The sequence below is a fragment of the Cygnus olor genome, chromosome 2 (assembly GCF_009769625.2).
Source record: "Cygnus olor isolate bCygOlo1 chromosome 2, bCygOlo1.pri.v2, whole genome shotgun sequence".
Lineage (NCBI taxonomy): Eukaryota > Metazoa > Chordata > Aves > Anseriformes > Anatidae > Cygnus > Cygnus olor.
Window position 1 is genome coordinate 13,497,806 of NC_049170.1, and position 26,957 is coordinate 13,524,762.

The following is a 26,957-nucleotide window of genomic DNA, read 5'->3' on the forward strand; positions in this document are numbered from 1 at the left end:
AGCCCCGGACTCCTCCAGGGCTGGTGCCGGAGAACATTGGTCTCTTTAGGAGGTAGGTCCATGCCTGGTACCTACCCTTGCCTCCTCCCAGGCATGCATCTGGAAATTTTTTGGATAACTCTATGGCTTTTGTCTACCTCCTGAGAGAGGTTTGATTCTTGATAGCAGCCCCAGATTCTTCCAGGGCAGGTACGTGAGAACTTTTGTCTCTTTTGGAGGTAGTTTCATGCCTGGTAGACACCCCTGCCTCCTCCCGGGCATGCATTTAGAAACTTTCTGGATTACTCCTTGACTTTTTTATAACTCCTCAGGGTGGTTTGGTTCTGCATAGCAGCCTCACATTCCTCCAGGTCAGATAGCTGAGAATTTTCTTTTCTCACGACTCCGTGTTCCAACAGCTGATCGTGGGCCAGCTGAAAGGTGCACAAGTAGCTGGTGAGCAGGGAGTTGATTCCTGCCAGGCATTTTGCAGCGTGTTCTTTACCGAATTGCAGGGAGAGAGAAACTCATGCAGCATCCAGAAGCGCTCCAGGGCAGGTGTATTGACGAGTGCCCAGTTTCCTTTCTGTGGAGGAAGGAGGAATCCGTGGATTTAGAAATGGTGTCGTCTGTGTTAGGGACCCAGTAAAATAGTGTTTCCTTACGTCTGGGTAGTAGTCCCAGATTCGTCCACAGCAGGTACTGGAGAGCTCTTGTCCCTTTTGAAGGTAGGTGCGTGCCTGGTCGTTCCCCTTGCGTCCTCGCGAGCATGCCTTTGTAACATGTTTTGGATAAGTTTATGGCTTTTGTCTACCTCCTGAGAGAGGTTTGGTTCTGGATAGCAGCCCCAGATTCCTCCCGGGCTGGTAGCGGAGAACTTTGGTCTCTTTAGGAGCTAGGTCCATGCCTGGTAGCTACCCTTGCCTCCTCCCAGGCATGCATCTGGAAATTTTTTGGATAACTCTATGGCTTTTGTCTACCTCCTGAGAGAGGTTTGGTTCTTGATAGCAGCCCCGGATTCCTCCAGGGCTGGTAGCGGAGAACTTTTGTCTCTTTAGGAGGTAGTTGCATGCCCTGTAGCTACCCTTGCCTCCTCCCAGGCATGCATCTGGAAATTTTTTGGATTACTCTATGGCTTTTGTCTACCCCCTGAGAGAGGTTTGGTTCTTGATAGCAGCCCCGGACTCCTCCAGGGCTGGTACCGGAGAACTTTGGTCTCTTTAGGAGGTAGGTCCATGCCTGGTAGACACCCCTGCCTCCTCCCGGGCATGCATTTAGAAACTTTCTGGATTATTCCTTGACTTTTTTATAACTCCTCAGGGTGGTTTGGTTCTGCATAGCAGCCTCACATTCCTCCAGGTCAGATAGCTGAGAATTTTCTTTTCTCACGACTCCATGTTCCAACAGCTGATCGTGGGCCAGCTGAAAGGTGCACAAGTAGCTGGTGAGCAGGGAGTTGATTCCTGCCAGGCATTTTGCAGCGTGTTCTTTACCGAATTGCAGGGAGAGAGAAACTCATGCAGCATCCAGAAGCGCTCCAGGGCAGGTGTATTGACGAGTGCCCAGTTCCCTTTGTGTGGAGGAAGGAGGAATCCGTGGATTTAGAAATGGTGTCGTCTGTGTTAGGGACCCAGTAAAATAGTGTTTCCTTACGTCTGGGTAGTAGTCCCAGATTCGTCCACAGCAGGTACTGGAGAGCTCTTGTCCCTTTTGAAGGTAGGTGCGTGCCTGGTCGCTCCCCTTGCGTCCTCGCGAGCATGCCTTTGTAACATGTTTTGGATAAGTTTATGGCTTTTGTCTACCTCCTGAGAGAGGTTTGGTTCTGGATAGCAGCCCCAGATTCCTCCAGGGCTGGTAGCGGAGAACTTTGGTCTCTTTAGGAGGTAGGTCCATGCCCTGTAGCTACCCTTGCCTCCTCCCAGGCATGCATCTGGAAATTTTTTGGATAACTCTATGGCTTTTGTCTACCCCCTGAGAGAGGTTTGGTTCTTGATAGCAGCCCCGGACTCCTCCAGGGGTGGTACCGGAGAACTTTGGTCTCTTTAGGAGGTAGGTCCATGCCTGGTAGCTACCCTTGCCTCCTCCCAGGCATGCATCTGGAAATTTTTTGGATAACTCTATGGCTTTTGTCTACCCCCTGAGAGAGGTTTGATTCTTGATAGCAGCCCCAGATTCTTCCAGGGCAGGTACGTGAGAACTTTTGTCTCTTTTGGAGGTAGTTTCATGCCTGGTAGACACCCCTGCCTCCTCCCGGGCATGCATTTAGAAACTTTCTGGATTATTCCTTGACTTTTTTATAACTCCTCAGGGTGGTTTGGTTCTGCATAGCAGCCTCACATTCCTCCAGGGCAGATAGCTGAGAATTTTCTTTTCTCACGACTCCGTGTTCCAACAGCTGATCGTGGGCCAGCTGAAAGGTGCACAAGTAGCTGGTGAGCAGGGAGTTGATTCCTGCCAGGCATTTTGCAGCGTGTTCTTTACCGAATTGCAGGGAGAGAGAAACTCATGCAGCATCCAGAAGCGCTCCAGGGCAGGTGTATTGACGAGTGCCCAGTTCCCTTTGTGTGGAGGAAGGAGGAATCCGTGGATTTAGAAATGGTGTCGTCTGTGTTAGGGACCCAGAAAAATAGTGTTTCCTTACGTCTGGGTAGTAGTCCCAGATTCGTCCACAACAGGTACTGGAGAGCTCTTGTCCCTTTTGAAGGTAGGTGCGTGCCTGGTCGTTCCCCTTGTGTCCTCGCGAGCATGCCTTTGTAACATGTTTTGGATAAGTTTATGGCTTTTGTCTACCTCCTGAGAGAGGTTTGGTTCTGGATAGCAGCCCCAGATTCCTCCCGGGCTGGTAGCGGAGAACTTTGGTCTCTTTAGGAGGTAGGTCCATGCCTGGTAGCTACCCTTGCCTCCTCCTAGGCATGGCTATGGCAAGTATTTCACATGCTATCCGAGCTTTTTGTCTACCCCCTGAGAGAGGTTTGATTCTTGATAGCAGCCCCGGATTCCTCCAGGGCAGGTACGTGAGAACTTTTGTCTCTTTTGGAGGTAGTTTCATGCCTGGTAGACACCGCTGCCTCCTCCCAGGCATGCATTTAGAAACTTTCTGGATTACTCTTTGGCTTTTTTATATCTCCTCAGGGTGGTTTGGTTCTGCATAGCAGCCTCACATTCCTCCAGGGCAGATAGCTGAGAATTTTCTTTTCTCACGACTCTGTGTTCCAACAGCTGATCGTGGGCCAGCTGAAAGGTGCACAAGTAGCTGGTGAGCAGGGAGTTGATTCCTGCCAGGCATTTTGCAGCGTGTTCTTTACCGAATTGCAGGGAGAGAGAAACTCATGCAGCATCCAGAAGCGCTCCAGGGCAGGTGTATTGACGAGTGCCCAGTTCCCTTTCTGTGGAGGAAGGAGGAATCCGTGGATTTAGAAATGGTGTCGTCTGTGTTAGGGACCCAGTAAAATAGTGTTTCCTTACGTCTGGGTAGTAGTCCCAGATTCGTCCACAGCAGGTACTGGAGAGCTCTTGTCCCTTTTGAAGGTAGGTGCGTGCCTGGTCGTTCCCCTTGCGTCCTCGCGAGCGTGCCTTTGTAACATGTTTTGGAAAAGTTTATGGCTTTTGTCTACCTCCTGAGAGAGGTTTGGTTCTGGATAGCAGCCCCAGATTCCTCCCGGGCTGGTAGCGGAGAACTTTGGTCTCTTTAGGAGGTAGGTCCATGCCTGGTAGCTACCCTTGCCTCCTCCCAGGCATGCATCTGGAAATTTTTTGGATAACTCTATGGATTTTGTCTACCCCCTGAGAGAGGTTTGGTTCTTGATAGCAGCCCCAGATTCCTCCAGGGCTGGTACCGGAGAACTTTGGTCTCTTTAGGAGGTAGGTCCATGCCTGGTAGCTACCCTTGCCTCCTCCCAGGCATGCATCTGGAAATTTTTTGGATAACTCTATGGCTTTTGACTACCCCCTGAGAGAGGTTTGGTTCTTGATAGCAGCCCCGGATTCCTCCAGGGCTGGTAGCGGAGAACTTTGGTCTCTTTAGGAGGTAGGTCCATGCCTGGTAGCTACCCTTGCCTCCTCCCAGGCATGCATCTGGAAATTTTTTGGATAACTCTATGGCTTTTGTCTACCCACTGAGAGAGGTTTGGTTCTTGATAGCAGCCCCGGATTCCTCCAGGGGTGGTACCGGAGAACTTTGGTCTCTTTAGGAGGTAGGTCCATGCCCTGTAGCTACCCTTGCCTCCTCCCAGGCATGCATCTGGAAATTTTTTGGATAACTCTATGGCTTTTGTCTACCTCCTGAGAGAGGTTTGATTCTTGATAGCAGCCCCAGATTCTTCCAGGGCAGGTACGTGAGAACTTTTGTCTCTTTTGGAGGTAGTTTCATGCCTGGTAGACACCCCTGCCTCCTCCCGGGCATGCATTTAGAAACTTTCTGGATTACTCCTTGACTTTTTTATAACTCCTCAGGGTGGTTTGGTTCTGCATAGCAGCCTCACATTCCTCCAGGGCAGATAGCTGAGAATTTTCTTTTCTCACGACTCCGTGTTCCAACAGCTGATCGTGGGCCAGCTGAAAGGTGCACAAGTAGCTGGTGAGCAGGGAGTTGATTCCTGCCAGGCATTTTGCAGCGTGTTCTTTACCGAATTGCAGGGAGAGAGAAACTCATGCAGCATCCAGAAGCGCTCCAGGGCAGGTGTATTGACGAGTGCCCAGTTCCCTTTGTGTGGAGGAAGGAGGAATCCGTGGATTTAGAAATGGTGTCGTCTGTGTTAGGGACCCAGTAAAATAGTGTTTCCTTACGTCTGGGTAGTAGTCCCAGATTCGTCCACAGCAGGTACTGGAGAGCTCTTGTCCCTTTTGAAGGTAGGTGCGTGCCTGGTCGTTCCCCTTGCGTCCTCGCGAGCATGCCTTTGTAACATGTTTTGGATAAGTTTATGGCTTTTGTCTACCTCCTGAGAGAGGTTTGGTTCTGGATAGCAGCCCCAGATTCCTCCCGGGCTGGTAGCGGAGAACTTTGGTCTCTTTAGGAGCTAGGTCCATGCCTGGTAGCTACCCTTGCCTCCTCCCAGGCATGCATCTGGAAATTTTTTGGATAACTCTATGGCTTTTGTCTACCTCCTGAGAGAGGTTTGGTTCTTGATAGCAGCCCCGGATTCCTCCAGGGCTGGTACCGGAGAACTTTGGTCTCTTTAGGAGGTAGTTGCATGCCCTGTAGCTACCCTTGCCTCCTCCCAGGCATGCATCTGGAAATTTTTTGGATTACTCTATGGCTTTTGTCTACCCCCTGAGAGAGGTTTGGTTCTTGATAGCAGCCCCGGACTCCTCCAGGGCTGGTACCGGAGAACTTTGGTCTCTTTAGGAGGTAGTTGCATGCCCTGTAGCTACCCTTGCCTCCTCCCAGGCATGCATCTGGAAATTTTTTGGATTACTCTATGGCTTTTGTCTACCCCCTGAGAGAGGTTTGGTTCTTGATAGCAGCCCCGGACTCCTCCAGGGCTGGTACCGGAGAACTTTGGTCTCTTTAGGAGGTAGTTGCATGCCCTGTAGCTACCCTTGCCTCCTCCCAGGCATGCATCTGGAAATTTTTTGGATAACTGTATGGCTTTTGTCTACCTCCTGAGAGAGGTTTGGTTCTTGATAGCAGCCCCGGATTCCTCCAGGGCTGGTAGCGGAGAACTTTTGTTTCTTTTGGAGGTAGGTCCATGCCTGGTAGACACCCGTGCCTCCTCCCGGGCATGCATTTAGAAACTTTCTGGATTACTCCTTGACTTTTTTATAACTCCTCAGGGTGGTTTGGTTCTGCATAGCAGCCTCACATTCCTCCAGGGCAGATAGCTGAGAATTTTCTTTTCTCACGACTCCGTGTTCCAACAGCTGATCGTGGGCCAGCTGAAAGGTGCACAAGTAGCTGGTGAGCAGGGAGTTGATTCCTGCCAGGCATTTTGCAGCGTGTTCTTTACCGAATTGCAGGGAGAGAGAAACTCATGCAGCATCCAGAAGCGCTCCAGGGCAGGTGTATTGACGAGTGCCCAGTTCCCTTTGTGTGGAGGAAGGAGGAATCCGTGGATTTCGAAATGGTGTCGTCTGTGTTAGGGACCCAGTAAAATAGTGTTTCCTTACGTCTGGGTAGTAGTCCCAGATTCGTCCACAGCAGGTACTGGAGAGCTCTTGTCCCTTTTGAAGGTAGGTGCGTGCCTGGTCGCTCCCCTTGCGTCCTCGCGAGCATGCCTTTGTAACATGTTCTGGATAAGTTTATAGCTTTTGTCTACCTCCTGAGAGAGGTTTGGTTCTGGATAGCAGCCCCGGATTCCTCCAGGGCTGGTACCGGAGAACTTTGGTCTCTTTAGGAGGTAGTTGCATGCCCTGTAGCTACCCTTGCCTCCTCCCAGGCATGCATCTGGAAATTTTTTGGATAACTCTATGGCTTTTGTCTACCCCCTGAGAGAGGTTTGATTCTTGATAGCAGCCCCAGATTCTTCCAGGGCAGGTACGTGAGAACTTTTGTCTCTTTTGGAGGTAGTTTCATGCCTGGTAGACACCCCTGCCTCCTCCCGGGCATGCATTTAGAAACTTTCTGGATTATTCCTTGACTTTTTTATAACTCCTCAGGGTGGTTTGGTTCTGCATAGCAGCCTCACATTCCTCCAGGTCAGATAGCTGAGAATTTTCTTTTCTCACGACTCCGTGTTCCAACAGCTGATCGTGGGCCAGCTGAAAGGTGCACAAGTAGCTGGTGAGCAGGGAGTTGATTCCTGCCAGGCATTTTGCAGCGTGTTCTTTACCGAATTGCAGGGAGAGAGAAACTCATGCAGCATCCAGAAGCGCTCCAGGGCAGGTGTATTGACGAGTGCCCAGTTCCCTTTGTGTGGAGGAAGGAGGAATCCGTGGATTTAGAAATGGTGTCGTCTGTGTTAGGGACCCAGTAAAATAGTGTTTCCTTACGTCTGGGTAGTAGTCCCAGATTCGTCCACAGCAGGTACTGGAGAGCTCTTGTCCCTTTTGAAGGTAGGTGCGTGCCTGGTCGTTCCCCTTGTGTCCTCGCGAGCATGCCTTTGTAACATGTTTTGGATAAGTTTATGGCTTTTGTCTACCTCCTGAGAGAGGTTTGGTTCTGGATAGCAGCCCCAGATTCCTCCCGGGCTGGTAGCGGAGAACTTTGGTCTCTTTAGGAGGTAGGTCCATGCCTGGTAGCTACCCTTGCCTCCTCCCAGGCATGGCTATGGCAAGTATTTCACATGCTATCCGAGCTTTTTGTCTACCCCCTGAGAGAGGTTTGATTCTTGATAGCAGCCCCGGATTCCTCCAGGGCAGGTACGTGAGAACTTTTGTCTCTTTTGGAGGTAGTTTCATGCCTGGTAGACACCGCTGCCTCCTCCCAGGCATGCATTTAGAAACTTTCTGGATTACTCTTTGGCTTTTTTATATCTCCTCAGGGTGGTTTGGTTCTGCATAGCAGCCTCACATTCCTCCAGGGCAGATAGCTGAGAATTTTCTTTTCTCAGGACTCTGTGTTCCAACAGCTGATCGTGGGCCAGCTGAAAGGTGCACAAGTAGCTGGTGAGCAGGGAGTTGATTCCTGCCAGGCATTTTGCAGCGTGTTCTTTACCGAATTGCAGGGAGAGAGAAACTCATGCAGCATCCAGAAGCGCTCCAGGGCAGGTGTATTGACGAGTGCCCAGTTCCCTTTGTGTGGAGGAAGGAGGAATCCGTGGATTTAGAAATGGTGTCGTCTGTGTTAGGGACCCAGTAAAATAGTGTTTCCTTACGTCTGGGTAGTAGTCCCAGATTCGTCCACAGCAGGTACTGGAGAGCTCTTGTCCCTTTTGAAGGTAGGTGCGTGCCTGGTCGTTCCCCTTGCGTCCTCGCGAGCATGCCTTTGTAACATGTTTTGGATAAGTTTATGGCTTTTGTCTACCTCCTGAGAGAGGTTTGGTTCTGGATAGCAGCCCCAGATTCCTCCCGGGCTGGTAGCGGAGAACTTTGGTCTCTTTAGGAGGTAGTTGCATGCCCTGTAGCTACCCTTGCCTCCTCCCAGGCATGGCTATGGCAAGTATTTCACATGCTATCCGAGCTTTTTGTCTACCCCCTGAGAGAGGTTTGGTTCTTGATAGCAGCCCCAGATTCCTCCAGGGCTGGTAGCGGAGAACTTTGGTCTCTTTAGGAGGTAGGTCCATGCCTGGTAGCTACCCTTGCCTCCTCCCAGGCATGCATCTGGAAATTTTTTGGATAACTCTATGGCTTTTGTCTACCCCCTGAGAGAGGTTTGGTTCTTGATAGCAGCCCCGGATTCCTCCAGGGCTGGTACCGGAGAACTTTGGTCTCTTTAGGAGGTAGGTCCATGCCCTGTAGCTACCCTTGCCTCCTCCCAGGCATGCATCTGGAAATTTTTTGGATAACTCTATGGCTTTTGTCTACCTCCTGAGAGAGGTTTGATTCTTGATAGCAGCCCCAGATTCTTCCAGGGCAGGTACGTGAGAACTTTTGTCTCTTTTGGAGGTAGTTTCATGCCTGGTAGACACCCCTGCCTCCTCCCGGGCATGCATTTAGAAACTTTCTGGATTACTCCTTGACTTTTTTATAACTCCTCAGGGTGGTTTGGTTCTGCATAGCAGCCTCACATTCCTCCAGGGCAGATAGCTGAGAATTTTCTTTTCTCACGACTCCGTGTTCCAACAGCTGATCGTGGGCCAGCTGAAAGGTGCACAAGTAGCTGGTGAGCAGGGAGTTGATTCCTGCCAGGCATTTTGCAGCGTGTTCTTTACCGAATTGCAGGGAGAGAGAAACTCATACAGCATCCAGAAGAGCTCCATGGCTGGTGTATTGACAGGAGGCCTCTTGTCTTTCTGTGGAGTAAGGAAGGAGGAATCCTTAGATTTAGAAATGGCGTCGTCTGTGCCAGGGACCGAGTAAAATAGTGTTTCTTTACCTATGGATAGCAGCCCCAGATTCCTCCAGGGCAGGTACCGGAGAATTTTGTCTCTTTAGGAGGTAGGTCCATGCGTGGTAGCTACCCTTGCCTCCTCTCGGACATGCATTTAGAAACTTTTTGGATATCTCTACGGTTCTGCCTACCTCCTGAGCGAGCTTTGGTTCTGGATAGCAGCCCCAGATTCCTCCCGGGCTGGTAGCGGAGAACTTTGGTCTCTTTAGGAGGTAGTTGCATGCCCTGTAGCTACCCTTGCCTCCTCCCAGGCATGGCTATGGCAAGTATTTCACATGCTATCCGAGCTTTTTGTCTACCCCCTGAGAGAGGTTTGGTTCTTGATAGCAGCCCCGGATTCCTCCAGGGCTGGTACCGGAGAACTTTGGTCTCTTTAGGAGGTAGGTCCATGCCTGGTAGCTACCCTTGCCTCCTCCCAGGCATGCATCTGGAAATTTTTTGGATAACTCTATGGCTTTTGTCTACCTCCTGAGAGAGGTTTGATTCTTGATAGCAGCCCCAGATTCTTCCAGGGCAGGTACGTGAGAACTTTTGTCTCTTTTGGAGGTAGTTTCATGCCTGGTAGACACCCCTGCCTCCTCCCAGGCATGCATTTAGAAACTTTCTGGATTACTCCTTGACTTTTTTATAACTCCTCAGGGTGGTTTGGTTCTGCATAGCAGCCTCACATTCCTCCAGGTCAGATAGCTGAGAATTTTCTTTTCTCACGACTCCGTGTTCCAACAGCTGATCGTGGGCCAGCTGAAAGGTGCACAAGTAGCTGGTGAGCAGGGAGTTGATTCCTGCCAGGCATTTTGCAGCGTGTTCTTTACCGAATTGCAGGGAGAGAGAAACTCATGCAGCATCCAGAAGCGCTCCAGGGCAGGTGTATTGACGAGTGCCCAGTTCCCTTTGTGTGGAGGAAGGAGGAATCCGTGGATTTAGAAATGGTGTCGTCTGTGTTAGGGACCCAGTAAAATAGTGTTTCCTTACGTCTGGGTAGTAGTCCCAGATTCGTCCACAGCAGGTACTGGAGAGCTCTTGTCCCTTTTGAAGGTAGGTGCGTGCCCGGTCGCTCCCCTTGCGTCCTCGCGAGCATGCCTTTGTAACATGTTTTGGATAAGTTTATGGCTTTTGTCTACCTCCTGAGAGAGGTTTGGTTCTGGATAGCAGCCCCAGATTCCTCCCGGGCTGGTAGCGGAGAACTTTGGTCTCTTTAGGAGGTAGGTCCATGCCTGGTAGCTACCCTTGCCTCCTCCCAGGCATGCATCTGGAAATTTTTTGGATAACTCTATGGCTTTTGTCTACCTCCTGAGAGAGGTTTGGTTCTTGATAGCAGCCCCGGACTCCTCCAGGGCTGGTACCGGAGAACTTTGGTCTCTTTAGGAGGTAGGTCCATGCCCTGTAGCTACCCTTGCCTCCTCCCAGGCATGCATCTGGAAATTTTTTGGATAACTCTATGGCTTTTGTCTACCTCCTGAGAGAGGTTTGGTTCTGGATAGCAGCCCCGGATTCCTCCAGGGCAGGTACCGGAGAACTTTTGTCTCTTTTGGAGGTAGTTTCATGCCTGGTAGACACCCCTGCCTCCTCCCGGGCATGCATTTAGAAACTTTCTGGATTATTCCTTGACTTTTTTATAACTCCTCAGGGTGGTTTAGTTCTGCATAGCAGCCTCACATTCCTCCAGGGCAGATAGCTGAGAATTTTCTTTTCTCACGACTCCGTGTTCCAACAGCTGATCGTGGGCCAGCTGAAAGGTGCACAAGTAGCTGGTGAGCAGGGAGTTGATTCCTGCCAGGCATTTTGCAGCGTGTTCTTTACCGAATTGCAGGGAGAGAGAAACTCATGCAGCATCCAGAAGCGCTCCAGGGCAGGTGTATTGACGAGTGCCCAGTTCCCTTTGTGTGGAGGAAGGAGGAATCCGTGGATTTAGAAATGGTGTCGTCTGTGTTAGGGACCCAGTAAAATAGTGTTTCCTTACGTCTGGGTAGTAGTCCCAGATTCGTCCACAGCAGGTACTGGAGAGCTCTTGTCCCTTTTGAAGGTAGGTGCATGCCCGGTCGTTCCCCTTGCGTCCTCGCGAGCATGCCTTTGTAACATGTTTTGGATAAGTTTATGGCTTTTGTCTACCTCCTGAGAGAGGTTTGGTTCTGGATAGCAGCCCCAGATTCCTCCCGGGCTGGTAGCGGAGAACTTTGGTCTCTTTAGGAGGTAGTTGCATGCCCTGTAGCTACCCTTGCCTCCTCCCAGGCATGGCTATGGCAAGTATTTCACATGCTATCCGAGCTTTTTGTCTACCCCCTGAGAGAGGTTTGGTTCTTGATAGCAGCCCCGGACTCCTCCAGGGCTGGTACCGGAGAACTTTGGTCTCTTTAGGAGGTAGTTGCATGCCCTGTAGCTACCCTTGCCTCCTCCCAGGCATGCATCTGGAAATTTTTTGGATAACTCTATGGCTTTTGTCGACCTCCTGAGAGAGGTTTGATTCTTGATAGCAGCCCCAGATTCCTCCAGGGCAGGTACGTGAGAACTTTTGTCTCTTTTGGAGGTAGTTTCATGCCTGGTAGACACCCCTGCCTCCTCCCGGGCATGCATTTAGAAACTTTCTGGATTACTCCTTGACTTTTTTATAACTCCTCAGGGTGGTTTGGTTCTGCATAGCAGCCTCACATTTCTCCAGGTCAGATAGCAGAGAATTTTCTTTTCTCACGACTCCGTGTTCCAACAGCTGATCGTGGGCCAGCTGAAAGGTGCACAAGTAGCTGGTGAGCAGGGAGTTGATTCCTGCCAGGCATTTTGCAGCGTGTTCTTTACCGAATTGCAGGGAGAGAGAAACTCATGCAGCATCCAGAAGCGCTCCAGGGCAGGTGTATTGACGAGTGCCCAGTTCCCTTTGTGTGGAGGAAGGAGGAATCCGTGGATTTAGAAATGGTGTCGTCTGTGTTAGGGACCCAGTAAAATAGTGTTTCCTTACGTCTGGGTAGTAGTCCCAGATTCGTCCACAGCAGGTACTGGAGAGCTCTTGTCCCTTTTGAAGGTAGGTGCGTGCCTGGTCGCTCCCCTTGCGTCCTCGCGAGCATGCCTTTGTAACATGTTTTGGATAAGTTTATAGCTTTTGTCTACCTCCTGAGAGAGGTTTGGTTCTGGATAGCAGCCCCGGATTCCTCCAGGGCTGGTAGCGGAGAACTTTGGTCTCTTTAGGAGGTAGTTGCATGCCCTGTAGCTACCCTTGCCTCCTCCCAGGCATGCATCTGGAAATTTTTTGGATAACTCTATGGCTTTTGTCTACCCCCTGAGAGAGGTTTGGTTCTTGATAGCAGCCCCGGACTCCTCCAGGGGTGGTACCGGAGAACTTTGGTCTCTTTAGGAGGTAGTTGCATGCCCTGTAGCTACCCTTGCCTCCTCCCAGGCATGCATCTGGAAATTTTTTGGATAACTCTATGGCTTTTGTCTACCTCCTGAGAGAGGTTTGATTCTTGATAGCAGCCCCAGATTCTTCCAGGGCAGGTACGTGAGAACTTTTGTCTCTTTTGGAGGTAGTTTCATGCCTGGTAGACACCCCTGCCTCCTCCCGGGCATGCATTTAGAAACTTTCTGGATTACTCCTTGACTTTTTTATAACTCCTCAGGGTGGTTTGGTTCTGCATAGCAGCCTCACATTCCTCCAGGGCAGATAGCTGAGAATTTTCTTTTCTCACGACTCCGTGTTCCAACAGCTGATCGTGGGCCAGCTGAAAGGTGCACAAGTAGCTGGTGAGCAGGGAGTTGATTCCTGCCAGGCATTTAGCAGCGTGTTCTTTACCGAATTGCAGGGAGAGAGAAACTCATGCAGCATCCAGAAGCGCTCCAGGGCAGGTGTATTGACGAGTGCCTAGTTCCCTTTCTGTGGAGGAAGGAGGAATCCGTGGATTTAGAAATGGTGTCGTCTGTGTTAGGGACCCAGTAAAATAGTGTTTCCTTACGTCTGGGTAGTAGTCCCAGATTCGTCCACAGCAGGTACTGGAGAGCTCTTGTCCCTTTTGAAGGTAGGTGCGTGCCTGGTCGTTCCCCTTGCGTCCTCGCGAGCATGCCTTTGTAACATGTTTTGGATAAGTTTATGGCTTTTGTCTACCTCCTGAGAGAGGTTTGGTTCTGGATAGCAGCCCCAGATTCCTCCCGGGCTGGTAGCGGAGAACTTTGGTCTCTTTAGGAGGTAGTTGCATGCCCTGTAGCTACCCTTGCCTCCTCCCAGGCATGGCTATGGCAAGTATTTCACATGCTATCCGAGCTTTTTGTCTACCCCCTGAGAGAGGTTTGGTTCTTGATAGCAGCCCCGGATTCCTCCAGGGCTGGTACCGGAGAACTTTGGTCTCTTTAGGAGGTAGGTCCATGCCCTGTAGCTACCCTTGCCTCCTCCCAGGCATGCATCTGGAAATTTTTTGGATAACTCTATGGCTTTTGTCTACCCCCTGAGAGAGGTTTGGTTCTTGATAGCAGCCCCGGATTCCTCCAGGGCTGGTACCGGAGAACTTTGGTCTCCTTAGGAGGTAGGTCCATGCCTGCTAGCTACCCTTGCCTCCTCCCAGGCATGCATCTGGAAATTTTTTGGATAACTCTATGGCTTTTGTCTACCTCCTGAGAGAGGTTTGATTCTTGATAGCAGCCCCAGATTCTTCCAGGGCAGGTACGTGAGAACTTTGTCTCTTTTGGAGGTAGTTTCATGCCTGGTAGACACCCCTGCCTCCTCCCGGGCATGCATTTAGAAACTTTCTGGATTACTCCTTGACTTTTTTATAACTCCTCAGGGTGGTTTGGTTCTGCATAGCAGCCTCACATTCCTCCAGGGCAGATAGCTGAGAATTTTCTTTTCTCACGACTCCGTGTTCCAACAGCTGATCGTGGGCCAGCTGAAAGGTGCACAAGTAGCTGGTGAGCAGGGAGTTGATTCCTGCCAGGCATTTTGCAGCGTGTTCTTTACCGAATTGCAGGGAGAGAGAAACTCATGCAGCATCCAGAAGCGCTCCAGGGCAGGTGTATTGACGAGTGCCCAGTTCCCTTTCTGTGGAGGAAGGAGGAATCCGTGGATTTAGAAATGGTGTCGTCTGTGTTAGGGACCCAGTAAAATAGTGTTTCCTTACGTCTGGGTAGTAGTCCCAGATTCGTCCACAGCAGGTACTGGAGAGCTCTTGTCCCTTTTGAAGGTAGGTGCGTGCCCGGTCGCTCCCCTTGCGTCCTCGCGAGCATGCCTTTGTAACATGTTTTGGATAAGTTTATGGCTTTTGTCTACCTCCTGAGAGAGGTTTGGTTCTGGATAGCAGCCCCAGATTCCTCCCGGGCTGGTAGCGGAGAACTTTGGTCTCTTTAGGAGGTAGTTGCATGCCCTGTAGCTACCCTTGCCTCCTCCCAGGCATGCATCTGGAAATTATTTGGATAACTCTATGGCTTTTGTCTACCTCCTGAGAGAGGTTTGGTTCTTGATAGCAGCCCCGGATTCCTCCAGGGCTGGTACCGGAGAACTTTGGTCTCTTTAGGAGGTAGGTGCATGCCTGGTAGCTACCCTTGCCTCCTCCCAGGCATGCATCTGGAAATTTTTTGGATAACTCTATGGCTTTTGTCTACGCCCTGAGAGAGGTTTGGTTCTTGATAGCAGCCCCGGACTCCTCCAGGGCTGGTACCGGAGAACTTTGGTCTCTTAGGAGGTAGTTGCATGCCCTGTAGCTACCCTTGCCTCCTCCCAGGCATGCATCTGGAAATTTTTTGGATAACTCTATGGCTTTTGTCTACCTCCTGAGAGAGGTTTGATTCTTGATAGCAGCCCCAGATTCCTCCAGGGCAGGTACGTGAGAACTTTTGTCTCTTTTGGAGGTAGTTTCATGCCTGGTAGACACCCCTGCCTCCTCCCGGGCATGCATTTAGAAACTTTCTGGATTACTCCTTGACTTTTTTATAACTCCTCAGGGTGGTTTGGTTCTGCATAGCAGCCTCACATTCCTCCAGGTCAGATAGCAGAGAATTTTCTTTTCTCACGACTCCGTGTTCCAACAGCTGATCGTGGGCCAGCTGAAAGGTGCACAAGTAGCTGGTGAGCAGGGAGTTGATTCCTGCCAGGCATTTTGCAGCGTGTTCTTTACCGAATTGCAGGGAGAGAGAAACTCATGCAGCATCCAGAAGCGCTCCAGGGCAGGTGTATTGACGAGTGCCCAGTTCCCTTTCTGTGGAGGAAGGAGGAATCCGTGGATTTAGAAATGGTGTCGTCTGTGTTAGGGACCCAGTAAAATAGTGTTTCCTTACGTCTGGGTAGTAGTCCCAGATTCGTCCACAGCAGGTACTGGAGAGCTCTTGTCCCTTTTGAAGGTAGGTGCGTGCCTGGTCGCTCCCCTTGCGTCCTCGCGAGCATGCCTTTGTAACATGTTTTGGATAAGTTTATGGCTTTTGTCTACCTCCTGAGAGAGGTTTGGTTCTGGATAGCAGCCCCAGATTCCTCCAGGGCTGGTAGCGGAGAACTTTGGTCTCTTTAGGAGGTAGTTGCATGCCCTGTAGCTACCCTTGCCTCCTCCCAGGCATGCATCTGGAAATTTTTTGGATAACTCTATGGCTTTTGTCTACCCCCTGAGAGAGGTTTGGTTCTTGATAGCAGCCCCGGACTCCTCCAGGGGTGGTACCGGAGAACTTTGGTCTCTTTAGGAGGTAGGTCCATGCCTGGTAGCTACCCTTGCCTCCTCCCAGGCATGCATCTGGAAATTTTTTGGATAACTCTATGGCTTTTGTCTACCTCCTGAGAGAGGTTTGATTCTTGATAGCAGCCCCAGATTCCTCCAGGGCAGGTACGTGAGAACTTTTGTCTCTTTTGGAGGTAGTTTCATGCCTGGTAGACACCCCTGCCTCCTCCCGGGCATGCATTTAGAAACTTTCTGGATTACTCCTTGACTTTTTTATAACTCCTCAGGGTGGTTTGGTTCTGCATAGCAGCCTCACATTCCTCCAGGTCAGATAGCTGAGAATTTTCTTTTCTCACGACTCCGTGTTCCAACAGCTGATCGTGGGCCAGCTGAAAGGTGCACAAGTAGCTGGTGAGCAGGGAGTTGATTCCTGCCAGGCATTTTGCAGCGTGTTCTTTACCGAATTGCAGGGAGAGAGAAACTCATGCAGCATCCAGAAGCGCTCCAGGGCAGGTGTATTGACGAGTGCCCAGTTCCCTTTCTGTGGAGGAAGGAGGAATCCGTGGATTTAGAAATGGTGTCGTCTGTGTTAGGGACCCAGTAAAATAGTGTTTCCTTACGTCTGGGTAGTAGTCCCAGATTCGTCCACAGCAGGTACTGGAGAGCTCTTGTCCCTTTTGAAGGTAGGTGCGTGCCTGGTCGCTCCCCTTGCGTCCTCGCGAGCATGCCTTTGTAACATGTTTTGGATAAGTTTATGGCTTTTGTCTACCTCCTGAGAGAGGTTTGGTTCTGGATAGCAGCCCCAGATTCCTCCCGGGCTGGTAGCGGAGAACTTTGGTCTCTTTAGGAGGTAGTTGCATGCCCTGTAGCTACCCTTGCCTCCTCCCAGGCATGGCTATGGCAAGTATTTCACATGCTATCCGAGCTTTTGTCTACCCCCTGAGAGAGGTTTGGTTCTTGATAGCAGCCCCGGACTCCTCCAGGGCTGGTACCGGAGAACTTTGGTCTCTTTAGGAGGTAGTTGCATGCCCTGTAGCTACCCTTGCCTCCTCCCAGGCATGCATCTGGAAATTTTTTGGATAACTCTATGGCTTTTGTCTACCTCCTGAGAGAGGTTTGATTCTTGATAGCAGCCCCAGATTCTCCAGGGCAGGTACGTGAGAACTTTTGTCTCTTTTGGAGGTAGTTTCATGCCTGGTAGACACCCCTGCCTCCTCCCGGGCATGCATTTAGAAACTTTCTGGATTATTCCTTGACTTTTTTATAACACCTCAGGGTGGTTTGGTTCTGCATAGCAGCCTCACATTCCTCCAGGGCAGATAGCTGAGAATTTTCTTTTCTCACGACTCCGTGTTCCAACAGCTGATCGTGGGCCAGCTGAAAGGTGCACAAGTAGCTGGTGAGCAGGGAGTTGATTCCTGCCAGGCATTTTGCAGCGTGTTCTTTACCGAATTGCAGGGAGAGAGAAACTCATGCAGCATCCAGAAGCGCTCCAGGGCAGGTGTATTGACGAGTGCCCAGTTCCCTTTCTGTGGAGGAAGGAGGAATCCGTGGATTTAGAAATGGTGTCGTCTGTGTTAGGGACCCAGTAAAATAGTGTTTCCTTACGTCTGGGTAGTAGTCCCAGATTCGTCCACAGCAGGTACTGGAGAGCTCTTGTCCCTTTTGAAGGTAGGTGCGTGCCCGGTCGTTTCCCTTGCGTCCTCGCGAGCATGCCTTTGTAACATGTTTTGGATAAGTTTATGGCTTTTGTCTACCTCCTGAGAGAGGTTTGGTTCTGGATAGCAGCCCCAGATTCCTCCCGGGCTGGTAGCGGAGAACTTTGGTCTCTTTAGGAGGTAGTTGCATGCCCTGTAGCTACCCTTGCCACCTCCCAGGCATGGCTATGGCAAGTATTTCACATGCTATCCGAGCTTTTTGTCTACCCCCTGAGAGAGGTTTGGTTCTTGATAGCAGCCCCGGATTCCTCCAGGGCTGGTAGCGGAGAACTTTGGTCTCTTTAGGAGGTAGGTCCATGCCCTGTAGCTACCCTTGCCTCCTCCCAGGCATGCATCTGGAAATTTTTTGGATAACTCTATGGCTTTTGTCTACCCCCTGAGAGAGGTTTGGTTCTTGATAGCAGCCCCGGACTCCTCCAGGGCTGGTGCCGGAGAACTTTGGTCTCTTTAGGAGGTAGGTCCATGCCTGGTAGCTACCCTTGCCTCCTCCCAGGCATGCATCTGGAAATTTTTTGGATAACTCTATGGCTTTTGTCTACCTCCTGAGAGAGGTTTGATTCTTGATAGCAGCCCCAGATTCTTCCAGGGCAGGTACGTGAGAACTTTTGTCTCTTTTGGAGGTAGTTTCATGCCTGGTAGACACCCCTGCCTCCTCCCGGGCATGCATTTAGAAACTTTCTGGATTACTCCTTGACTTTTTTATAACTCCTCAGGTTGGTTTGGTTCTGCATAGCAGCCTCACATTCCTCCAGGTCAGATAGCTGAGAATTTTCTTTTCTCACGACTCCGTGTTCCAACAGCTGATCGTGGGCCAGCTGAAAGGTGCACAAGTAGCTGGTGAGCAGGGAGTTGATTCCTGCCAGGCATTTTGCAGCGTGTTCTTTACCGAATTGCAGGGAGAGAGAAACTCATGCAGCATCCAGAAGCGCTCCAGGGCAGGTGTATTGACGAGTGCCCAGTTCCCTTTCTGTGGAGGAAGGAGGAATCCGTGGATTTAGAAATGGTGTCGTCTGTGTTAGGGACCCAGTAAAATAGTGTTTCCTTACGTCTGGGTAGTAGTCCCAGATTCGTCCACAGCAGGTACTGGAGAGCTCTTGTCCCTTTTGAAGGTAGGTGCGTGCCTGGTCGCTCCCCTTGCGTCCTCGCGAGCATGCCTTTGTAACATGTTTTGGATAAGTTTATGGCTTTTGTCTACCTCCTGAGAGAGGTTTGGTTCTGGATAGCAGCCCCAGATTCCTCCCGGGCTGGTAGCGGAGAACTTTGGTCTCTTTAGGAGGTAGTTGCATGCCCTGTAGCTACCCTTGCCACCTCCCAGGCATGGCTATGGCAAGTATTTCACATGCTATCCGAGCTTTTTGTCTACCCCCTGAGAGAGGTTTGGTTCTTGATAGCAGCCCCGGATTCCTCCAGGGCTGGTAGCGGAGAACTTTGGTCTCTTTAGGAGGTAGGTCCATGCCCTGTAGCTACCCTTGCCTCCTCCCAGGCATGCATCTGGAAATTTTTTGGATAACTCTATGGCTTTTGTCTACCCCCTGAGAGAGGTTTGGTTCTTGATAGCAGCCCCGGACTCCTCCAGGGCTGGTGCCGGAGAACTTTGGTCTCTTTAGGAGGTAGGTCCATGCCTGGTAGCTACCCTTGCCTCCTCCCAGGCATGCATCTGGAAATTTTTTGGATAACTCTATGGCTTTTGTCTACCTCCTGAGAGAGGTTTGATTCTTGATAGCAGCCCCAGATTCTTCCAGGGCAGGTACGTGAGAACTTTTGTCTCTTTGGAGGTAGTTTCATGCCTGGTAGACACCCCTGCCTCCTCCCGGGCATGCATTTAGAAACTTTCTGGATTACTCCTTGACTTTTTTATAACTCCTCAGGGTGGTTTGGTTCTGCATAGCAGCCTCACATTCCTCCAGGGCAGATAGCTGAGAATTTTCTTTTCTCACGACTCCGTGTTCCAACAGCTGATCGTGGGCCAGCTGAAAGGTGCACAAGTAGCTGGTGAGCAGGGAGTTGATTCCTGCCAGGCATTTTGCAGCGTGTTCTTTACCGAATTGCAGGGAGAGAGAAACTCATGCAGCATCCAGAAGCGCTCCAGGGCAGGTGTATTGACGAGTGCCCAGTTCCCTTTGTGTGGAGGAAGGAGGAATCCGTGGATTTAGAAATGGTGTCGTCTGTGTTAGGGACCCAGTAAAATAGTGTTTCCTTACGTCTGGGTAGTAGTCCCAGATTCGTCCACAGCAGGTACTGGAGAGCTCTTGTCCCTTTTGAAGGTAGGTGCGTGCCTGGTCGTTCCCCTTGCGTCCTCGCGAGCATGCCTTTGTAACATGTTTTGGATAAGTTTATGGCTTTTGTCTACCTCCTGAGAGAGGTTTGGTTCTGGATAGCAGCCCCAGATTCCTCCCGGGCTGGTAGCGGAGAACTTTTGTCTCTTTAGGAGGTAGGTCCATGCCTGGTAGCTACCCTTGCCTCCTCCCAGGCATGCATCTGGAAATTTTTTGGATAACTCTATGGCTTTTGTCTACCTCCTGAGAGAGGTTTGGTTCTTGATAGCAGCCCCGGACTCCTCCAGGGCTGGTGCCGGAGAACTTTGGTCTCTTTAGGAGGTAGGTCCATGCCTGGTAGCTACCCTTGCCTCCTCCCAGGCATGCATCTGGAAATTTTTTGGATAACTCTATGGCTTTTGTCTACCCCCTGAGAGAGGTTTGGTTCTTGGTAGCAGCCCCAGATTCCTCCAGGGCAGGTACGTGAGAACTTTTGTCTCTTTTGGAGGTAGTTTCATGCCTGGTAGACATCCCTGCCTCCTCCCGGGCATGCATTTAGAAACTTTCTGGATTACTCTTTGGCTTTTTTATAGCTCCTCACGTTGGTTTGGTTCTGCATAGCAGCCTCACATTCCTCCAGGGCAGATAGCTGAGAATTTTCTTTTCTCACGACTCCGTGTTCCAACAGCTGATCGTGGGCCAGCTGAAAGGTGCACAAGTAGCTGGTGAGCAGGGAGTTGATTCCTGCCAGGCATTTTGCAGCGTGTTCTTTACCGAATTGCAGGGAGAGAGAAACTCATGCAGCATCCAGAAGCGCTCCAGGGCAGGTGTATTGACGAGTGCCCAGTTCCCTTTGTGTGCATGAAGGAGGAATCCGTGGATTTAGAAATGGTGTCGTCTGTGTTAGGGACCCAGTAAAATAGTGTTTCCTTACGTCTGGGTAGTAGTCCCAGATTCGTCCACAGCAGGTACTGGAGAGCTCTTGTCCCTTTTGAAGGTAGGTGCGTGCCTGGTCGTTCCCCTTGTGTCCTCGCGAGCATGCCTTTGTAACATGTTTTGGATAAGTTTATGGCTTTTGTCTACCTCCTGAGAGAGGTTTGGTTCTGGATATCAGCCCCAGATTCCTCCAGGGCTGGTAGCGGAGAACTTTGGTCTCTTTAGGAGGTAGGTCCATGCCCTGTAGCTACCCTTGCCTCCTCCCAGGCATGCATCTGGAAATTTTTTGGATAACTCTATGGCTTTTGTCTACCCCCTGAGAGAGGTTTGGTTCTTGATAGCAGCCCCGGACTCCTCCAGGGCTGGTGCCGGAGAACTTTGGTCTCTTTAGGAGGTAGGTCCATGCCCTGTAGCTACCCTTGCCTCCTCCCAGGCATGCATCTGGAAATTTTTTGGATAACTCTATGGCTTTTGTCTACCTCCTGAGAGAGGTTTGATTCTTGATAGCAGCCCCAGATTCTTCCAGGGCAGGTACGTGAGAACTTTTGTCTCTTTTGGAGGTAGTTTCATGCCTGGTAGACACCCCTGCCTCCTCCCAGGCATGCATTTAGAAACTTTCTGGATTACTCCTTGACTTTTTTATAACTCCTCAGGGTGGTTTGGTTCTGCATAGCAGCCTCACATTCCTCCAGGGCAGATAGCTGAGAATTTTCTTTTCTCTCACGACTCCGTGTTCCAACAGCTGATCGTGGGCCAGCTGAAAGGTGCACAAGTAGCTGGTGAGCAGGGAGTTGATTCCTGCCAGGCATTTTGCAGCGTGTTCTTTACCGAATTGCAGGGAGAGAGAAACTCATGCAGCATCCAGAAGCGCTCCAGGGCAGGTGTATTGACGAGTGCCCAGTTCCCTTTGTGTGGAGGAAGGAGGAATCCGTGGATTTAGAAATGGTGTCGTCTGTGTTAGGGACCCAGTAAAATAGCGTTTCCTTACGTCTGGGTAGTAGTCCCAGATTCGTCCACAGCAGGTACTGGAGAGCTCTTGTCCCTTTTGAAGGTAGGTGCGTGCCTGGTCGTTCCCCTTGCGTCCTCGCGAGCATGCCTTTGTAACATGTTTTGGATAAGTTTATGGCTTTTGTCTACCTCCTGAGAGAGGTTTGGTTCTGGATAGCAGCCCCAGATTCCTCCCGGGCTGGTAGCGGAGAACTTTTGTCTCTTTAGGAGGTAGTTGCATGCCCTGTAGCTACCCTTGCCTCCTCCCAGGCATGCATCTGGAAATTTTTTGGATAACTCTATGGCTTTTGTCTACCTCCTGAGAGAGGTTTGGTTCTGGATAGCAGCCCCGGATTCCTCCAGGGCTGGTAGCGGAGAACTTTGGTCTCTTTAGGAGGTAGTTGCATGCCCTGTAGCTACCCTTGCCTCCTCCCAGGCATGCATCTGGAAATTTTTTGGATAACTCTATGGCTTTTGTCTACCCCCTGAGAGAGGTTTGGTTCTTGATAGCAGCCCCGGACTCCTCCAGGGCTGGTGCCGGAGAACTTTGGTCTCTTTAGGAGGTAGGTCCATGCCCTGTAGCTACCCTTGCCTCCTCCCAGGCATGCATCTGGAAATTTTTTGGATAACTCTATGGCTTTTGTCTACCTCCTGAGAGAGGTTTGATTCTTGATAGCAGCCCCAGATTCTTCCAGGGCAGGTACGTGAGAACTTTTGTCTCTTTTGGAGGTAGTTTCATGCCTGGTAGACACCCCTGCCTCCTCCCGGGCATGCATTTAGAAACTTTCTGGATTACTCCTTGACTTTTTATAACTCCTCAGGGTGGTTTGGTTCTGCATAGCAGCCTCACATTCCTCCAGGGCAGATAGCTGAGAATTTTCTTTTCTCACGACTCCGTGTTCCAACAGCTGATCGTGGGCCAGCTGAAAGGTGCACAAGTAGCTGGTGAGCAGGGAGTTGATTCCTGCCAGGCATTTTGCAGCGTGTTCTTTACCGAATTGCAGGGAGAGAGAAACTCATGCAGCATCCAGAAGCGCTCCAGGGCAGGTGTATTGACGAGTGCCCAGTTCCCTTTGTGTGGAGGAAGGAGGAATCCGTGGATTTAGAAATGGTGTCGTCTGTGTTAGGGACCCAGTAAAATAGTGTTTCCTTACGTCTGGGTAGTAGTCCCAGATTCGTCCACAGCAGGTACTGGAGAGCTCTTGTCCCTTTTGAAGGTAGGTGCGTGCCTGGTCGTTCCCCTTGTGTCCTCGCGAGCATGCCTTTGTAACATGTTTTGGATAAGTTTATGGCTTTTGTCTACCTCCTGAGAGAGGTTTGGTTCTTGATAGCAGCCCCGGATTCCTCCAGGGCTGGTAGCGGAGAACTTTGGTCTCTTTAGGAGGTAGGTCCATGCCCTGTAGCTACCCTTGCCTCCTCCCAGGCATGCATCTGGAAATTTTTTGGATAACTCTATGGCTTTTGTCTACCTCCTGAGAGAGGTTTGATTCTTGATAGCAGCCCCAGATTCTTCCAGGGCAGGTACGTGAGAACTTTTGTCTCTTTTGGAGGTAGTTTCATGCCTGGTAGACACCCCTGCCTCCTCCCGGGCATGCATTTAGAAACTTTCTGGATTACTCCTTGACTTTTTTATAACTCCTCAGGGTGGTTTGGTTCTGCATAGCAGCCTCACATTCCTCCAGGGCAGATAGCTGAGAATTTTCTTTTCTCACGACTCCGTGTTCCAACAGCTGATCGTGGGCCAGCTGAAAGGTGCACAAGTAGCTGGTGAGCAGGGAGTTGATTCCTGCCAGGCATTTTGCAGCGTGTTCTTTACCGAATTGCAGGGAGAGAGAAACTCATGCAGCATCCAGAAGCGCTCCAGGGCAGGTGTATTGACGAGTGCCCAGTTCCCTTTCTGTGGAGGAAGGAGGAATCCGTGGATTTAGAAATGGTGTCGTCTGTGTTAGGGACCCAGTAAAATAGTGTTTCCTTACGTCTGGGTAGTAGTCCCAGATTCGTCCACAGCAGGTACTGGAGGGCTCTTGTCCCTTTTGAAGGTAGGTGCATGCCTGGTCGTTCCCCTTGCGTCCTCGCGAGCATGCCTTTGTAACATGTTTTGGATAAGTTTATGGCTTTTGTCTACCTCCTGAGAGAGGTTTGGTTCTGGATATCAGCCCCAGATTCCTCCCGGGCTGGTAGCGGAGAACTTTTGTCTCTTTAGGAGGTAGGTCCATGCCTGGTAGCTACCCTTGCCTCCTCCCAGGCATGCATCTGGAAATTTTTTGGATAATTCTATGGCTTTTGTCTACCCCCTGAGAGAGGTTTGGTTCTTGATAGCAGCCCCGGACTCCTCCAGGGCTGGTGCCGGAGAACTTTGGTCTCTTTAGGAGGTAGGTCCATGCCTGGTAGCTACCCTTGCCTCCTCCCAGGCATGCATCTGGAAATTTTTTGGATAACTCTATGGCTTTTGTCTACCTCCTGAGAGAGGTTTGATTCTTGATAGCAGCCCCAGATTCCTCCAGGGCAGGTACGTGAGAACTTTTGTCTCTTTTGGAGGTAGTTTCATGCCTGGTAGACACCCCTGCCTCCTCCCGGGCATGCATTTAGAAACTTTCTGGATTACTCTTTGGCTTTTTTATAGCTCCTCAGGTTGGTTTGGTTCTGCATAGCAGCCTCACATTCCTCCAGGGCAGATAGCTGAGAATTTTCTTTTCTCACGACTCCGTGTTCCAACAGCTGATCGTGGGCCAGCTGAAAGGTGCACAAGTAGCTGGTGAGCAGGGAGTTGATTCCTGCCAGGCATTTTGCAGCGTGTTCTTTACCGAATTGCAGGGAGAGAGAAACTCATGCAGCATCCAGAAGCGCTCCAGGGCAGGTGTATTGACGAGTGCCCAGTTCCCTTTCTGTGGAGGAAGGAGGAATCCGTGGATTTAGAAATGGTGTCGTCTGTGTTAGGGACCCAGTAAAATAGTGTTTCCTTACGTCTGGGTAGTAGTCCCAGATTCGTCCACAGCAGGTACTGGAGAGCTCTTGTCCCTTTTGAAGGTAGGTGCGTGCCTGGTCGTTCCCCTTGCGTCCTCGCGAGCATGCCTTTGTAACATGTTTTGGATAAGTTTATGGCTTTTGTCTACCTCCTGAGAGAGGTTTGGTTCTGGATAGCAGCCCCAGATTCCTCCCGGGCTGGTAGCGGAGAACTTTTGTCTCTTTAGGAGGTAGGTCCATGCCTGGTAGCTACCCTTGCCTCCTCCCAGGCATGCATCTGGAAATTTTTTGGATAACTCTATGGCTTTTGTCTACCCCCTGAGAGAGGTTTGGTTCTTGATAGCAGCCCCGGATTCCTCCAGGGCTGGTAGCGGAGAACTTTGGTCTCTTTAGGAGGTAGTTGCATGCCCTGTAGCTACCCTTGCCTCCTCCCAGGCATGCATCTGGAAATTTTTTGGATAACTCTATGGCTTTTGTCTACCCCCTGAGAGAGGTTTGGTTCTGGATATCAGTCCCAGATTCCTCCCGGGCTGGTAGCGGAGAACTTTTGTCTCTTTAGGAGGTAGGTCCATGCCTGGTAGCTACCCTTGCCTCCTCCCAGGCATGCATCTGGAAATTTTTTGGATAACTCTATGGCTTTTGTCTACCTCCTGAGAGAGGTTTGGTTCTTGATAGCAGCCCCGGATTCCTCCAGGGCTGGTAGCGGAGAACTTTGGTCTCTTTAGGAGGTAGTTGCATGCCCTGTAGCTACCCTTGCCTCCTCCCAGGCATGCATCTGGAAATTTTTTGGATAACTCTATGGCTTTTGTCTACCTCCTGAGAGAGGTTTGATTCTTGATAGCAGCCCCAGATTCTTCCAGGGCAGGTACGTGAGAACTTTTGTCTCTTTTGGAGGTAGTTTCATGCCTGGTAGACACCCCTGCCTCCTCCCAGGCATGCATTTAGAAACTTTCTGGATTACTCCTTGACTTTTTTATAACTCCTCAGGGTGGTTTGGTTCTGCATAGCAGCCTCACATTCCTCCAGGGCAGATAGCTGAGAATTTTCTTTTCTCACGACTCCGTGTTCCAACAGCTGATCGTGGGCCAGCTGAAAGGTGCACAAGTAGCTGGTGAGCAGGGAGTTGATTCCTGCCAGGCATTTTGCAGCGTGTTCTTTACCGAATTGCAGGGAGAGAGAAACTCATGCAGCATCCAGAAGCGCTCCAGGGCAGGTGTATTGACGAGTGCCCAGTTCCCTTTGTGTGGAGGAGGAGGAATCCGTGGATTTAGAAATGGTGTCGTCTGTGTTAGGGACCCAGTAAAATAGTGTTTCCTTACGTCTGGGTAGTAGTCCCAGATTCGTCCACAGCAGGTACTGGAGAGCTCTTGTCCCTTTTGAAGGTAGGTGCGTGCCTGGTCGTTCCCCTTGCGTCCTCGCGAGCATGCCTTTGTAACATGTTTTGGATAAGTTTATGGCTTTTGTCTACCTCCTGAGAGAGGTTTGGTTCTTGATAGCAGCCCCGGATTCCTCCAGGGCTGGTAGCGGAGAACTTTGGTCTCTTTAGGAGGTAGGTCCATGCCCTGTAGCTACCCTTGCCTCCTCCCAGGCATGCATCTGGAAATTTTTTGGATAACTCTATGGCTTTTGTCTACCTCCTGAGAGAGGTTTGATTCTTGATAGCAGCCCCAGATTCTTCCAGGGCAGGTACGTGAGAACTTTTGTCTCTTTTGGAGGTAGTTTCATGCCTGGTAGACACCCCTGCCTCCTCCCGGGCATGCATTTAGAAACTTTCTGGATTACTCCTTGACTTTTTTATAACTCCTCAGGGTGGTTTGGTTCTGCATAGCAGCCTCACATTCCTCCAGGGCAGATAGCTGAGAATTTTCTTTTCTCACGACTCCGTGTTCCACCAGCTGATCGTGGGCCAGCTGAAAGGTGCACAAGTAGCTGGTGAGCAGGGAGTTGATTCCTGCCAGGCATTTTGCAGCGTGTTCTTACCGAATTGCAGGGAGAGAAACTCATGCAGCATCCAGAAGCGCTCCAGGGCAGGTGTATTGACGAGTGCCCAGTTCCCTTTCTGTGGAGGAGGAGGAATCCGTGGATTTAGAAATGGTGTCGTCTGTGTTAGGGACCCAGTAAAATAGTGTTTCCTTACGTCTGGGTAGTAGTCCCAGATTCGTCCACAGCAGGTACTGGAGGGCTCTTGTCCCTTTTGAAGGTAGGTGCATGCCTGGTCGTTCCCCTTGCGTCCTCGCGAGCATGCCTTTGTAACATGTTTTGGATAAGTTTATGGCTTTTGTCTACCTCCTGAGAGAGGTTTGGTTCTGGATATCAGCCCCAGATTCCTCCCGGGCTGGTAGCGGAGAACTTTGGTCTCTTTAGGAGGTAGTTGCATGCCTGGTAGCTACCCTTGCCTCCTCCCAGGCATGCATCTGGAAATTTTTTGGATAACTCTATGGCTTTTGTCTACCCCCTGAGAGAGGTTTGGTTCTTGATAGCAGCCCCGGACTCCTCCAGGGCTGGTGCCGGAGAACTTTGGTCTCTTTAGGAGGTAGGTCCATGCCTGGTAGCTACCCTTGCCTCCTCCCAGGCAGGC

At 50.7% G+C, this 26,957-nt stretch overlaps 10 long non-coding RNA genes across 10 annotated transcripts; all 10 read right to left on the reverse strand.

The window, feature by feature from the left end:
• Window positions 1-464: 464 nt before the first annotated feature.
• On the reverse strand, window positions 465-18,596 carry LOC121065649. The gene is made up of 2 exons (XR_005817223.1): window positions 18,546-18,596; window positions 465-1,072 (listed from the first exon to the last, which is right to left on the reverse strand). It is a non-coding gene; the product is annotated as an uncharacterized LOC121065649 (long non-coding RNA).
• On the reverse strand, window positions 3,084-3,697 carry LOC121065641. The gene is made up of 2 exons (XR_005817215.1): window positions 3,445-3,697; window positions 3,084-3,365 (listed from the first exon to the last, which is right to left on the reverse strand). It is a non-coding gene; the product is annotated as an uncharacterized LOC121065641 (long non-coding RNA).
• Window positions 4,909-7,218, reverse strand: LOC121065650. Its single transcript, XR_005817224.1, has 2 exons — window positions 7,056-7,218; window positions 4,909-5,079 (listed from the first exon to the last, which is right to left on the reverse strand). It is a non-coding gene; the product is annotated as an uncharacterized LOC121065650 (long non-coding RNA).
• On the reverse strand, window positions 13,819-14,252 carry LOC121065647. The gene is made up of 2 exons (XR_005817221.1): window positions 13,999-14,252; window positions 13,819-13,919 (listed from the first exon to the last, which is right to left on the reverse strand). It is a non-coding gene; the product is annotated as an uncharacterized LOC121065647 (long non-coding RNA).
• Window positions 14,972-15,333, reverse strand: LOC121065645. Its single transcript, XR_005817219.1, has 2 exons — window positions 15,152-15,333; window positions 14,972-15,072 (listed from the first exon to the last, which is right to left on the reverse strand). It is a non-coding gene; the product is annotated as an uncharacterized LOC121065645 (long non-coding RNA).
• On the reverse strand, window positions 15,960-16,494 carry LOC121065642. Its single transcript, XR_005817216.1, has 2 exons — window positions 16,140-16,494; window positions 15,960-16,060 (listed from the first exon to the last, which is right to left on the reverse strand). It is a non-coding gene; the product is annotated as an uncharacterized LOC121065642 (long non-coding RNA).
• Window positions 16,948-17,443, reverse strand: LOC121065646. The gene is made up of 2 exons (XR_005817220.1): window positions 17,128-17,443; window positions 16,948-17,048 (listed from the first exon to the last, which is right to left on the reverse strand). It is a non-coding gene; the product is annotated as an uncharacterized LOC121065646 (long non-coding RNA).
• LOC121065640 lies at window positions 18,104-18,495 on the reverse strand. Its single transcript, XR_005817214.1, has 2 exons — window positions 18,284-18,495; window positions 18,104-18,204 (listed from the first exon to the last, which is right to left on the reverse strand). It is a non-coding gene; the product is annotated as an uncharacterized LOC121065640 (long non-coding RNA).
• A 4,615-nt stretch (window positions 18,597-23,211) lies between the features above and the next one.
• Window positions 23,212-23,681, reverse strand: LOC121066311. The gene is made up of 2 exons (XR_005817663.1): window positions 23,392-23,681; window positions 23,212-23,312 (listed from the first exon to the last, which is right to left on the reverse strand). It is a non-coding gene; the product is annotated as an uncharacterized LOC121066311 (long non-coding RNA).
• Window positions 23,682-24,199: 518 nt separating this feature from the next.
• On the reverse strand, window positions 24,200-24,673 carry LOC121066310. Its single transcript, XR_005817662.1, has 2 exons — window positions 24,380-24,673; window positions 24,200-24,300 (listed from the first exon to the last, which is right to left on the reverse strand). It is a non-coding gene; the product is annotated as an uncharacterized LOC121066310 (long non-coding RNA).
• Between the last annotated feature and the right edge of the window lie 2,284 nt (window positions 24,674-26,957).